Genomic DNA, 13,379 nt, shown 5'->3' with positions numbered 1-13,379 from the left:
TGGCCTTCGGGTCGTGGCCTTTGGGTCGATATATTTGTTGGCCTTCGGATCGTGGCCTTCGGGTCGATATATTTGTTGGCCTTCGGGTCGGAATAATTATTTTATTCATGAGAATAGCAATTGTGTGCCGAGTATGTTAGCCATGTGCATGTTCAGTGAATTTCACGTGAATATTGTTAGAAAATGTCTAACCTGCAAGGTCGTAGTATGAATGATCTGGGCCACGAGCCCATGCCAATTATTGTGATGTTTATGCTGTACTAATATGCGTGTTTAATTCGTCTGTCAGGAGGTGCATGTTAGCCTGGTTTAGGTTTAGGGGTTATTTACTTGCTGAGATTCGTCTCACGGTTGTTGGAAACCGATATTTCAGACCCCCGGCAGTGAGGATGGCAGAACCGCTCGTACGTTTTGGGATTCCCCACTTCATCGAGAAGACTTTTTCCGTTCATCCCGTAGGAGAGGGGAATATGTATATTAGATACTATACTTTAGTATGGATAGATGTTGGGGAGTTAGAGTCTGCGATCCATGAGTATGTGGCATGGTGTGATAGGACGTATAATGGGGAGGAGACCGGACCCCTTCGGACTTTCGATATCCCGTTTAACGGGAAAGGTGAGATTGATCCCCAGTGTCCCAATGGGGATATAGTAGACCCCGCCAATTCAGTCGAGGAGGGTGTGAGCTCCGATGGTGTTCCTGTGGAGTACGAGATCGATGAGGTTGAGCCGATGGACATGGAGCCGGATGATGATGAGCTGGAGCAGGATATGGAGCTGGAGGAGGACCCTGAGCCCGAGGCGATGGATGCAGAGGATGAGCCCGAGGAGGCTGAGTCTGAGTTAGACTCGTTAGATTCTGATGAGGAGCTGCCAAATAGTTCTTCTTCATCAAAGTCTTCTGGTTCTGACCTGGACTGGGTCCCCTAGGTTGATCTTAGCCTTAGATGGAACGGCTACACCTTTTTGACTGAAGCCGTCTTAGCTCAGTAACTTTTGGCCACTGACCCCTTTTTGACCTTAGTGGCCGTTGTTCGTTTTTTGTGGTAGTCTGTACTCCTCATAAATGGATATTGTATCTACTTTTGATAGTAATGAAATGTATATGTTTTTAATCATAACGATCTCTCGTGTTGTGCTATCCTTGGTTATCTTATTTATTGTACAGGTGTATATATGTATTTATATATGTTGCTTCCGCATGTGTATTGATCTCTGAGTGTTGGGTGTTGGATCGGCGACGCGTCCTGGGACGTCGCAACAAATTCGACCACGCTGGGATGCTCGCGCTTCGTGGGGTACTGGGCGTGACATCCCCGTTTGATTTGGAATCAGAGCAAGGTCAGCTCGGTCAAATTTGGTCGGAGCCTAGAGTGATAAGGAGCGATGAGACCTTGGGTAGCCAGTAGGATGACCTCGTGTGCTAAATGTACCTCCTGACAGTTGTGTGTTGATTGAGTGTTTATGGATATGACCCGTAAAGTGCAGGTGCGGCAGGACCTGAGGTGAGAATGTGTATCTCCTTGTTTGAGGTTCTATGTTGTTTATGTTTAGCCGCATGCTGAGGGGTTGATTGTTGTCGTGCTAGCTACCTGCCTAGGGCCTTAGACCTGATTAGTTTGGTTTAGGTCTTTAATTCCTAGTGGAATTACAGCAGGTAGGAGAGTGGTAGGAAGCGGATATAATGAGCAGCGAAGGAAGAGGTGTGGGAAGAGTCCCAAGAAGGGGCGTAGGAAGAGGAACCAGAGGTGGAGGTCGTGCTCGAGCTAGAGCTGTAGAGGACCTTGAGATGGGTGCTAGAGCGGTAGAAAACCCTGGAGTTAATGCTGGAGCTACAGTGGACCCCAGAGTTGATATTAGACCTGTGGAAGATCCGCGTATGGAAGGAGTCTTTAGGGTGTTAGAAAGGATTGGGAATGTTATGGATAGGTAGGCACAAGAACGAGATAATGTGACCGCCCAGGCTGTTGAGGCTGCAGCAGCTGCTGCTATTCATGGAAATCAGGCCCAGCAAGCTGTCGCGACCTAAAAAAATCGGGTTTTCCGATTTTTTGGGCTAATGGGTTACTAGATCAATTAAATTAACTAACCTAGCTCGAGTTCTCCCAAACTCTACCAATTCGCAACTTAGGTCCAATTATGAGCATGCAAATATTTTCAATGGGAGTCGCCACTAACCATTTAAGGTAGGTTGATTAGAAACCTAAATAAAATAGCGGGAGTACTATTTTATTTCTGCGAACCAGAAATTATGGATTCGGGGACTTGGTTACGCTAGATTTCCTAACGCCCTTTCGGTACCAATTTCAAGAAAAATACTTAATTTGACAATTTTGATAAATCCTGACTTAGAGTTCAAAGGTGCAGAAATTTTCTTTTTTGATTTTTTTTATTTATTTAAATAAAAGCTAACCTATATGTAATGGCGTGCAAAAAATTGAAATGTGATTAATGCAACCTAACATGCAAACTATATGTCATGCGACGATGTGACCTATTTCTAATGACGGGCATGTTATTTTTTTGTATTTTTTTTCTTTAATGAAATTCGGAATTAAAAATGCCAATTATCTAAACATGCAATTTTAAACTAAAGAAATTAACCTATTCTAAAGTAATATTTTTGGCATTTTTTTTTATCAAAATTCGAAATTAAAATCAAGTAAAAAAAATATAACGGCTAAATCTTTCGAATTAAGTTTCGATCTGAAGCCTGACAGATCGATCCTAAAATTCGAAATACCCGCTATGGAAATAACTCTATCTAAAGCCTGATAGATAGATTTATTTCCACGTGTGTGGTTGCGGATTAGGAAATTTTCCTAATCGATCACATCTTGAAAAAATTTAGATATCTCAAATATCTTGGATATCTTCAAAGGATTTTGAAAATTCCAAATTCTATCCAAATTTGATAAGATCAGATATCCAAGATTTCAAAAAAAAAAGGAAATAAATCCTAATTGAAATATTGCCTATTATCTAAGTATGCAAGATTAGATATCATTAAGCACAAATTAGGTAATAAAATATTCAAATCAAATCGGGATAAGATAATTACCTGATTTGCAGATTTCTTTCCTAATTTGAATTTGCAGCGGATCGGGATGGTGACCGGCGGTGCACGAGCGATGGCGCGGCGTCGAGAGCAACAGCGGTGGTGTCTCGTCGGTGTTGCTCACGGACAGCAGGATTGTGTTTAGTTGGGGACCTCCACGGCTTGGACTGGTTCTCGGCCGAGAGTGCTCTCGGTGGGCTTGGATGCTTAGCCGACTATGGTGGCTGGTTGTGACGCTTTAATCACAAAAGAATCAAGACTGCTCAAGAACTCACTGGACTTCCTGGACATTCGCTGCTTGCAGTTGCTGTTGATTAGTCGCTGGACAGAGAAGAGACGAGCAGGAGCCGTCACGTGAAGGTGGAGATCGTCAGGATCAGCTGGGCTGCTGCTTCGGGGACACTAGGAGGGAGCAACGTTGGCAGAAAGGTGACAAAGTCAACCTCTTGGACTCACGGGTTCAGCCTTCAACTTGGACAAGTCTTCAACTGGGCAGGGGAAGCGACTAGTCTGATGCTTCGGGAAGATGCTTCACTGCAATTGCAGGTTCAGCGATGAAGACTTGCTGGTGTTGCTCACGGTGGCCGGTTGGAGCAAGAAGTTATCCTGCGGCGTTCAAGGTGACCACGAGGGAGAGCAGCACCGCTGGGGATAAACTGCAGAGTCCTTTGGGCGCTGCGGAACAGCAGCGGCAGCGACTCGAGCACGGCGGAGGGGGCAGCGCAGACGCGACGTATGCACCCGTACGCAACCGACTCTCTCTCTTTCTCTCCCTTTTGCTCTCTCTAAAAATCTGATTTCTAAAATTATGAAAGCTCCCCCCCAGATTATGAGACATAAACATATATTTATAGTGTAAACCTAGGTCAATTAGCCGGGCTTTCTAGTCCTAATGGGCTTAGGTTTAGGCTTTAATTTAATTCTAAGTGGGCTGAATTAATTTGGGCTTTTCTTTAATTAAGCATAATGGGCTAATTTAAGCTCAAATTAAGACAACCAAGCCCTTTTGCGTGTGATTTTCGGCCCATGCTTTCCGAGTGAGCCGAGTCTCGTTCGGTGCCCGAGCTCGATTTACGTGATGAATTTTAAGCTCGCTTACCACCGTCGATCCGATGCGAAATGTAGTTAATCTATATGAACCTAAACTTTATGCTATGCGATTTGTAATATTTTTGTTCAGGGGTTAAAATTTAATTCCTAATTTTCTATGCAATTAACCACTAAATGATGCGCGGAAATTTAGGTGTCAACAGCTGCCCCTCTTTAAGTGGAGGCTCGCAGAGGTTTCGCTCAAAGACTGAGACCTAAATTTAAACTATGCAAAATGATGAATAATTTTTTTTTAATGCAATGATGCATGATATGCAAACAATAAAGAACGTATGCTAAGGCTTCTCACTTCGTGTAGAGCGGTGAAAGAGCCTTACATACGGATCGCACAAAAAGCGTCCAAGTGAGGGAAAGCTTTATAATGCTTTGACTTCCCTCGATCTCCAAACTTCTGGTCCACTGGAAGTAAGGTTCTCGAGGTACTGGATTGCCTATCTGTTACCTGTAGTTTCCTACAGATGCGAAATAGCGCATGATATAAAGAAAGAATGGGATGTGTTGCCCATACCACTGGGCAATCACGAAAAGGATCATGTCACCTCTTCCATTGGATGAACATGAAATGGGGTGTGCCGCGTACTACACTTAGCAACACCAAATGAGAAATTATGCTGCCTGTACTACTGGGCAAACATGAAATGGGGTGTGCCGCGTACTCCACTTAGCAACACCAAATGAGATATTATGCTCCCTGTCCTACTGGGCGAACATAAAATGGGGTGTGCCGTGTACTCCACTTGGCAACACGAAATGAGATATTATGCCGCCTATCCTACTGGACGAACATACAATGGGGTGTGCCGCGTACTTCACTTGGCAACACCAAATGATATGTCACCTGTTCCACTTGGCGAACATATGAAAGAGATCATGTCTCACATTCTGGGAAAAGAGAAACAATGAAGAATGATTAGTAGACGTACCTGATTTCTTCTTGTGTTATAAAAATGGCAAAGCCAATTGCATTGCACCTGTTTTTACCTGAGAAAAGGCTAAAACAACACATGCGCAGGGGCAGAGAAAACATAATTCATGAATCTGCTTGCATTACCAAGCTTTACTGGGGAATTTATCAATAAGAACAACCATCTCGTCCTTTTGACAATTTGATCACATTAAATGAGAGACCTTTAATCAAAAAGGACTTTCTACTCACTCTCAATGAAAGGCTTTTGACCCGACCTTTGATGCGGGTATAAGAATCACTCAAACTCTCTTCATCGTGCTTGACAAGGGTTCGGATATTCTCAAAATCAGTATGACTTGACCAATCTGAGAGGTCTTTATAAGGACTAAAACGTGGGTTTGGTCAATGGCTTAGCGAAAGGGACTCTTCGAGTCGAGGCTATTGAAAGAATTGATATCACCAGCTGCTCCGGGTTTACAAGTCAGGAATGCTGCAAAAATGAGATAGAAAAATCTTGCTCGCACTTCTTCGAGCAACATTTATAAGCATTTGAAACTCTACGTTAACTCAAGTGCCCTATTTTGAAGAGACTTCGGTAAGGGTTGTAACGTAGGTTCGGGTAGGCTTGAAATGAATGGCTTATTTCATCAAAAGGGGGTATTATGAACATGGAGATTGGTGATCATCCAATTATGCTACTGGTACCATTGACCTATCTCTAGCAATTGCTCCACAAATGAACCTTCAAACGGTCTTTTCCTTGAAGACTGATCTTGTATGTCGACTCAGTTCTTGCTGAAGCTTTTCTTTCCCTCCTTTTTCTCTCTCTTTTTTTTTAGAGAGATTTTCTTTTCGAGAGATTTTTCCGAGAGAGAGAACTTCGATTTAACGGAGTCCTTTTGCGTCCTTTCTGATGAATTTTCTTTCTAGCTCCCATTTGCCTCAAGTCACCTTGAACTTGCTTTGAGATGATTTCATTTGTTTATCACCAAAATGATCACCAATCGGGTTGAAATGAATTCACTGCTCAAATTGGGTATGCAAAGGGTATAATGTGTAGGGATATAGAAAGAAATGCTCTTCGTCATATTTAAGGCACTCGAGCTAACACTGAATTTGCATGCAGTAAATATACTTGAAGATTGATGCAAGTGAAAGCAAGAAAATTCTAACCATTTTGAACTTTCTAAAAAATTGCCCCGGTACGGGGTTGTTCCTGACAGGGGTAAGAAATGAAACTTCGTTCAAAGGGGTTAAGCAAATAATAACCTATAGTGTTTAGATAGAGGGAATGAATGCCTCTCATTATTTTGGTCGTCATACTTTTCGTGAGATAATCATTTACCTTGTCAGCACGAAATTTTCACTCAACTCGCACTGGGGATTATTATTCAGAACGTGTATGGAAATGTCTTGCCTTTCGTCATCTTGAAGTCCCTCATGCAATATGATCGCTTCATTAGGACAGAAACAGATTGCCAAATCAAAAGCCTTCCTCAAACAAAACTTGGTAACATAAATTGATTCATGAAATTCAACTTGATACTTGATAGAAACAAAGTCAGAATGAGTACAAATCAAGTGTAATACTTCTTCACAGAATCGGAATTAACTAGACTGGAAAAAACACGACCATCCATCTCGGCCAAAATCAAAGCACCTCCTGGAAGGACTTTCTTCACAATGTACGGGCCACCGTAGTTTGGGGCGAATTTTCCTTCTGCAAGAGGAACTATCGGCAATAACTTCCGCAGGACAAGGTTACCTACCTGAAAATGTCGAGGCTTGACTTTCTTGTTGAAAGATTTAGCAACTCGTTATTGGTAGCACTGGCCATGACATAGAGCTCTAAGCCTTATCTCATCAATCATGTTCAACTGGTCCAATCTCTGCTGGATCCAATCTGCTTCTGACAATTGTACCTGTGAAAGAATACGTAATGAAGGAATTTCAATCTCAACAGGTAGAACTGCTTCCATACCGTACACAAGAGAATATGGAGTTGCCCTTGTAGATGTCCGGATAGAAGTTCAATATGCCATAAGTGCAAAAGGTAATCTCTCATGCCAATCACGATAGTTCTCAGCTGTTTTAGTCAAAATTTTCTTGATATTCTTGTTGGCTGCTTCGACCGCTCCGTTCATCTGCGGACGGTATGGAGAGGAATTCAGATGCTTGATCTTGAACTCCTTGAACAGATTATCCACCAATTTATTATTTAGATTCGACCCATTGTCAGTAATTATGGTCTCAGGTGCACCCTATCGAGCAATGATGTCTCGACGAATGAACTTCACCACATTCCGGGCCGTCACTGTCGTATAGGACATAGCTTCGATCCACTTCGAAAAATAATCGATAGTGACCAGGATAAACCGATGTCCTTTGACGCTTTAGGATTGATTGGGCCAATCATATCAATGCCCCACATAGAAAATGGCCATGGTTCAGACATCTGATGCAATTCATTCGGGGGAGTATTAATCTTGTCACCATGGATCTGGCATTTGTGACAACTCCGGACATGCTGAATGCAATCACTCTCTAAAGTGAGCCAGTAATAACCCATCCTCATTATCTTCCTTGCTAGCATATGACCATTCATGTGCGGACCACATACTCCCTCATGTACTTCTAGCATCAAATGAATAGCCTCGGTTGAATCAACACACCTTAATAAAACCGAATCATAGGAACGCTTGTATAGGCATTCTCCGCTCAAGAAGAACTTCGATGCCATTTTCTTGATATACTTTTGGTCAGATGCGGTACTTTTCTCAGGAAACTCCTGTGTTTGAAGATATACCTTGATATCATGATACCACGGCTTGCCGTCGGGCTCCTCTGTCAAGGCCATGCAATAAGCCGGTTTCTGTAAGACTTCTATCTTCAAAGGTTCAACTTCTAAACCGCTTGTCACTCATAGCATTGCCGATAACGTAGCCAGAGCATCAGCAAAACTGTTTTGAGTTCTTAGCAAGTATTCAAACGAAATGTCTTCAAACTCTTCCACCAACTCCTCCAGATAGACGTGATAGGGCTGCAACTTAGCATCTCTAGTTTGCCATTTACCAACGGTCTGAAGAATAATGAGAGTTGAATCCCCAAACACCTTAAGTCGAGCTACTCCCATTTCAATTGCAGCTTGTAACCCGAGGATGCATGCTTCATATTCGGCGATATTGTTCGTACAAGGAAATATCAGTTTCGCTGCGACCGGATAATGTTGTCCGCCTGGAGATATTAAAACTGCCCCGATACCTGATCCTGACAAGTTTACGGCTCCATCAAAATACATGGTCCATACATACTCATCAATTGGCATGACTCTATCCTCTAACGGATCCAGATCCTCATTTTTCCCAGGATTTTCAGCCAAGACATCAGCAATTACTCGTCCTTTGACTGATTTCTGGGACATGAATCGAACATTAAATTCTGAGATGAGAATCTGCCATTTTGCCAGTTTTCCAACCAAAGCGGGTTGATTGAGCAAGTATTTGATGGGATCACACTCTGTCACAAGCAATATCTGATAGTGTAAAGTGTATTGCCTCAATCTGTGTAGTACCTAAACCAATGCTGCGCACGTTCTTTCTGCTTCGGAATAATTCATCTCAGAGGCGGTGAATTTCTTACTCAAATAATAAATCGCACGCTCCTTTCCATCCTCTTCACTTTTCTGAGCAAGCATGGCACCTAAGGATTCACTGTGGATTGTAAGGTACAGGATCAGAGGTTGCCCCGGCATTGGTGGAACAAGCACTGGCAGATTCATCAAGTAGTGCTTAATCTTGTCGAATGCCAGTTCACACTCTTCATCCCACCTAACCAGCGCATTCTTCTTGAGGAGTTTAAAGAAAGGCTTCGCTGTCTCAGATAGCTGAGAAATAAATCTGGCAATATAGTTTAGTCTGCCCATTAAGCTACGAACTTCCTTCACCGAAGAGGGAGATTTTATTTCACAAATGGCTTTCACTTTTGACGGGTCAATCTCAATCCCTTTGTTACTAACAATGAAGCCAAGTAGTTTGCCAGAGGCTGCCTCGAACACGCATTTTGCCGGATTGAGGCGCAATTTGAACTTACGAAGCCCGTCGAATAATTTTGTCAAGATTTCTATGTGATCTTCTCCACGTCGAGTTTTTGCAATCATATCATCAACATAGACCTCGATCTCATTATGTATCATGTCATGGAACAACGTGACCATTGCGAGCTGGTAAGTTGCCCCAGCATTTTTGAGACTGAAGGGCATCACCTTGTAATGAAATGTCCCCCAAGGAGTGGTAAATGCTGTTTTCAACTTATCATCCTCATTCATCAAGATCTGATTATAACCTGAGAAACCATCCATGAAGGAGAATAGTTCGAATCCAGCTGTACTGTCCACAAGCACATCAATGTGCGGGAGTGAAAAATCATCTTTAGGACTAGCTTTGTTCAGATCTCGGTAGTCAATACATACTCGAACCCGACCGTCTTTTTTCATCACTGGGACTATATTAGCGACCCATTATGAGTATTGGGTAGTCTCAATAAATCCCACGCCAAGAAGCTTCATGACCTCTTCCTTGATTTTCTTCGCCAGTTCTGGCTTAGCTCTTCACGGCCTTTGTTTCACAGGCTCAACCGAAGGATCAGTCGGTAGACAATGTTCGACGATCGATCAATCAAGACCTGGCATATCAAAGATAAGACTAGGCAAAGATGTCTTGATAATCCTTCAACAACTGGGTCAAGCGTTTGGCCACATCTTCAGGAAGACATGCCCCAATCTTAACCTCTCTAGGATTCTCAGTGTCGCCAAGGTTGATCACCATGGTTTCTTCGGCGGTCAGAGGCTTAGATTTCTCATGGATTTTCAAGTTCCGTCGTATCTCTTCATCATTCGGATTAGAATCATCTGAGTCATAGGATTGGCTTGCATCACATATATGAGGGTCCACGATTCCCGTCCCTTCGCATGCCTCGAGATTAGTCCTGAAACATGAAAGAAAGAGATCAAAAAGACAAGACAGGGCTTAACTACATGCAATTTTTGAAAATTGTTTTTTTGAAATTTATTTTGCTTTCGAAGACCTCGAAACAAGAATTCTTGAGAAGCCCAACCCTCAGTTCTTACCGTAGATGACAAATTTTTCAATCGTTGGTTATCGTCATCGGGTTGGTTTGGGACACTTCAACAAGATTCAAAATACTAAAAAATGCTGTAATTTTATTGATATTGAACCAATGAATTACATCTTATTGGATTGAAAAACCTAAGTGCAACATGAATAGGAATGACAATCGAAAAAAGCAATAAAGATTCCCGCGCAAGGGAGATACGAAAACTAGAAATGATTACTCTTGAGGGCTATCGCCCATCCCTTCAAGTGGTCCTTCAGTGATTACACAAATGGAGGTCTTAGCAAACCAACCGGTGAGGTAAGGTATACCATCATCAAAGTCCAACACCCTCAACTCCGGCTTCTTGAAAATACAGGGTGGACGGTCATCCTCAGAATCGTCAGACAAACTGACCAGAATCGCTTTACCGTGCTTCTTAGGTGAGTCAGTTAGGGCTTGTGGCGACTCAGGAAAGATAAGCCCAAGATCATCCTCAGTCGGGCTCAGATTTAAATGTTCATATCCTCCCACAACTCCAGCCGAGTGAAAGGTGTCGTTGATGGAAGGTGGTAAGGGACTTTGACCTGCTCCTGTTCGACTTCTGCAACAATCGTTGCTTTGTTCGCGGCTTCCCTGCCTATGATATCCCAAACCAGCTTTGTGGGATTGTCCATTTGTCTCGATCGGGGCATGAATGCCTTGGCCTTCTTTCCCAAGACCCTGACCTGGCTTAAAATCATTACCGACCATGACCTTAGCCACCATGAGAGCTGCTTTAGAAACTTCAGGAATGGGCAACGGCATATCAGAGGAAGCTTGAACAACTTGAACTATCTCAAATGAATGATAGCTATCCTCCTCAACATGATCGGGTTCTATGTATGGGATCGATGTTGCATTGAAGATTCGGTGATCTTCCTCTCCATAAATTGTAACCAACTTTGCTTCAGCCACAAACTTGATCTTCTGATGCAAACTGGAGGGTACTGCGCCTGCACTGTGAATCCATGGCCGTCCCAGCAAGAAATTGAAAGCAGAAGGGCTATCCAGCACTTGAAAAAGAACATCAAACACTGAAGGTCCGATCTGCAGCTTTAAGTTAATCTGGCCTATGACATCTTTCTTTATTCCGTCAAAGGCTCATACAGAAGTCTTGGCTGCTTGCATGGTAGATGGAGGAATGCCCAGCCTTTTCAAAGTAGCCAACGGGCATAAATTCAGAGCCGACTCGTTATCAACAAGCACCCTAGCCATGTGAGTCTCCTTGTACTTCACTTATATGTGAAGCGCCTTATTATGACCACGTCCTTCAACTGGGATTTCCTCATCAGAAAATGCTACTTGATTTTTGAGGAGGATCGTCCCGACAAACCCTTCTAGCTTATCTTCTTCAATAGTCTCGGGCACATGAATCTCACCCAACACCTTCATTAAAGCACTCCGATGCTTATCTGATGTCTAGAGAAGTTCCAACAACGAGACTTGTGCAGGTAACTTTCTCAGCTGATCAACCACGTTATATTCACTAGCCTTAATCACAGCTAGGAATTCCTTCGCTTCTTTCTCAGCCACTGGCTTGGCCGGTTGCTTATCAGGATAAGTTCTCCCTGACCTCGTTATCAGATCAACGTCGTACGACCATGGGACCATCTTGTCACTCTCATAAGCGTAGGGCTGAGGTGATGCCAGGATCAATACTTCCGGAGTGTCGGGTATAATGATCCCGAGGTCATCGTCAGAGGCGTCCTCGAGAGTGGGCATGTCAAGATCCAACTTCACTTGTTCATCGGTCATCCTTGCGAGTTCTTCATTCCAATCAATGATGACTTGGGATATAGCAGCCACTACCCCGAATTCATCTGCTATCCCAATCATCCCCTCTCTCACCAACTCATCCACTTTCTTTCTTATGTCACTGAGTGACACCACTTCACCGGTCGAAACATAACCAGCTCGGACTAAAGCATCGAACATATCTTCGAGAGGGACCCTGAAGCCTCGAACCTGCTTGACTCCTAGGCCAAGGACAACATTTGTACTGCTCGAATGATCAGGGAGTGAATTGTTCTGCACATTGGGCTTACTGGCTGGCTGTAGTGCAAACGCTCTAGTCTCGAGTAGATCCTGCACTCGATGTTTAAGCACTTGGCAATCATCTGTCGAATGCCCAACCTCACCTCTATGGTAATCGTATTTCTTCGACGGATCATACTTTGCATAGCCGGCAGCGTTAGATCTTTGTGGCTCAATTCAGCAAGTTCTTCTTCCTTAGCACCGCCAAAGACTCGAGATAACGTCCCGGGAAGTGGAGTAACCGGGCGAGATTTGCGCTGTTGGCGTGGGTCTTGCTGGCCTTGCCGTCCATAAGAGGTCGTCTGCTGGGTGCTAAATTGTAGCTTCGGGGCCTGAGCTGCCGTCTTCTGCACATAGGTCATGTTGACTTCGGGGACATGCTCTTTGTCCTTCTTACTAGTAAATCTCTTGCTTGATGAACCTGACTCACTGTACCATCCTTTCTTGAGCCCGGTCTCAATCTCCTCACCCATGGCTATCAGCTGATCAAAAGATTGGGCGGCCGTTACGAACATTCGTGAACGAATTGGCTGCGGTAAAGTGGACACGAACAACTTCATTAAGTCACGTTCTGAAGGTTCAGGCATGATCTTCCCTGCCATGTTCCTCCAACGAGTGACATACTCCTTCAGAGTCTCGCCCTTTTTCTACTCAGCTCTCTCCAGGTCTTCCATTGTAATAGTGACGTCGAGATTGAACTTGAAGTACTTGACGAAAAGGTTTGCCACCTCTTCCCACGAGTCTTTCCGGTTGATCTGGTGGTTGGTATACCACCTCATTGCAGCATCCTTCAAGCTTGCTTGGAAGGTTTGGATCATTAGGGGTCCATTAGACACATATCTATTCATGAGCCCCTGGTACATATCGATGTGCTGAATTGGGTTCGAGGTGCCGTCGTACTTCTCAAAGGCTGGCATCTTGAACTTATCGGGCACTTGGACCCGGGTAAAAATGGACAAATCAATAGGCGGAACACTTTGAGTTCCCTCCACTTCACGTAACCGGCATTCTCATCGTTGGGGGGTGAATGAGGAACAGGGACCGACGGAGAAGCACTAGTGTCGATCAAAATGGCATCATCCAGTGGAAGGGTTGGATTAGTGTTTACTGCAGGAGA

Source organism: Syzygium oleosum, unplaced genomic scaffold (genome assembly GCF_021117445.2).
Source record: "Syzygium oleosum isolate NSW1041296 unplaced genomic scaffold, Sole_v2.1 Sole_v2.21, whole genome shotgun sequence".
Classification (NCBI taxonomy): domain Eukaryota; kingdom Viridiplantae; phylum Streptophyta; class Magnoliopsida; order Myrtales; family Myrtaceae; genus Syzygium; species Syzygium oleosum.
This window is presented reverse-complemented; position numbering follows the sequence as displayed.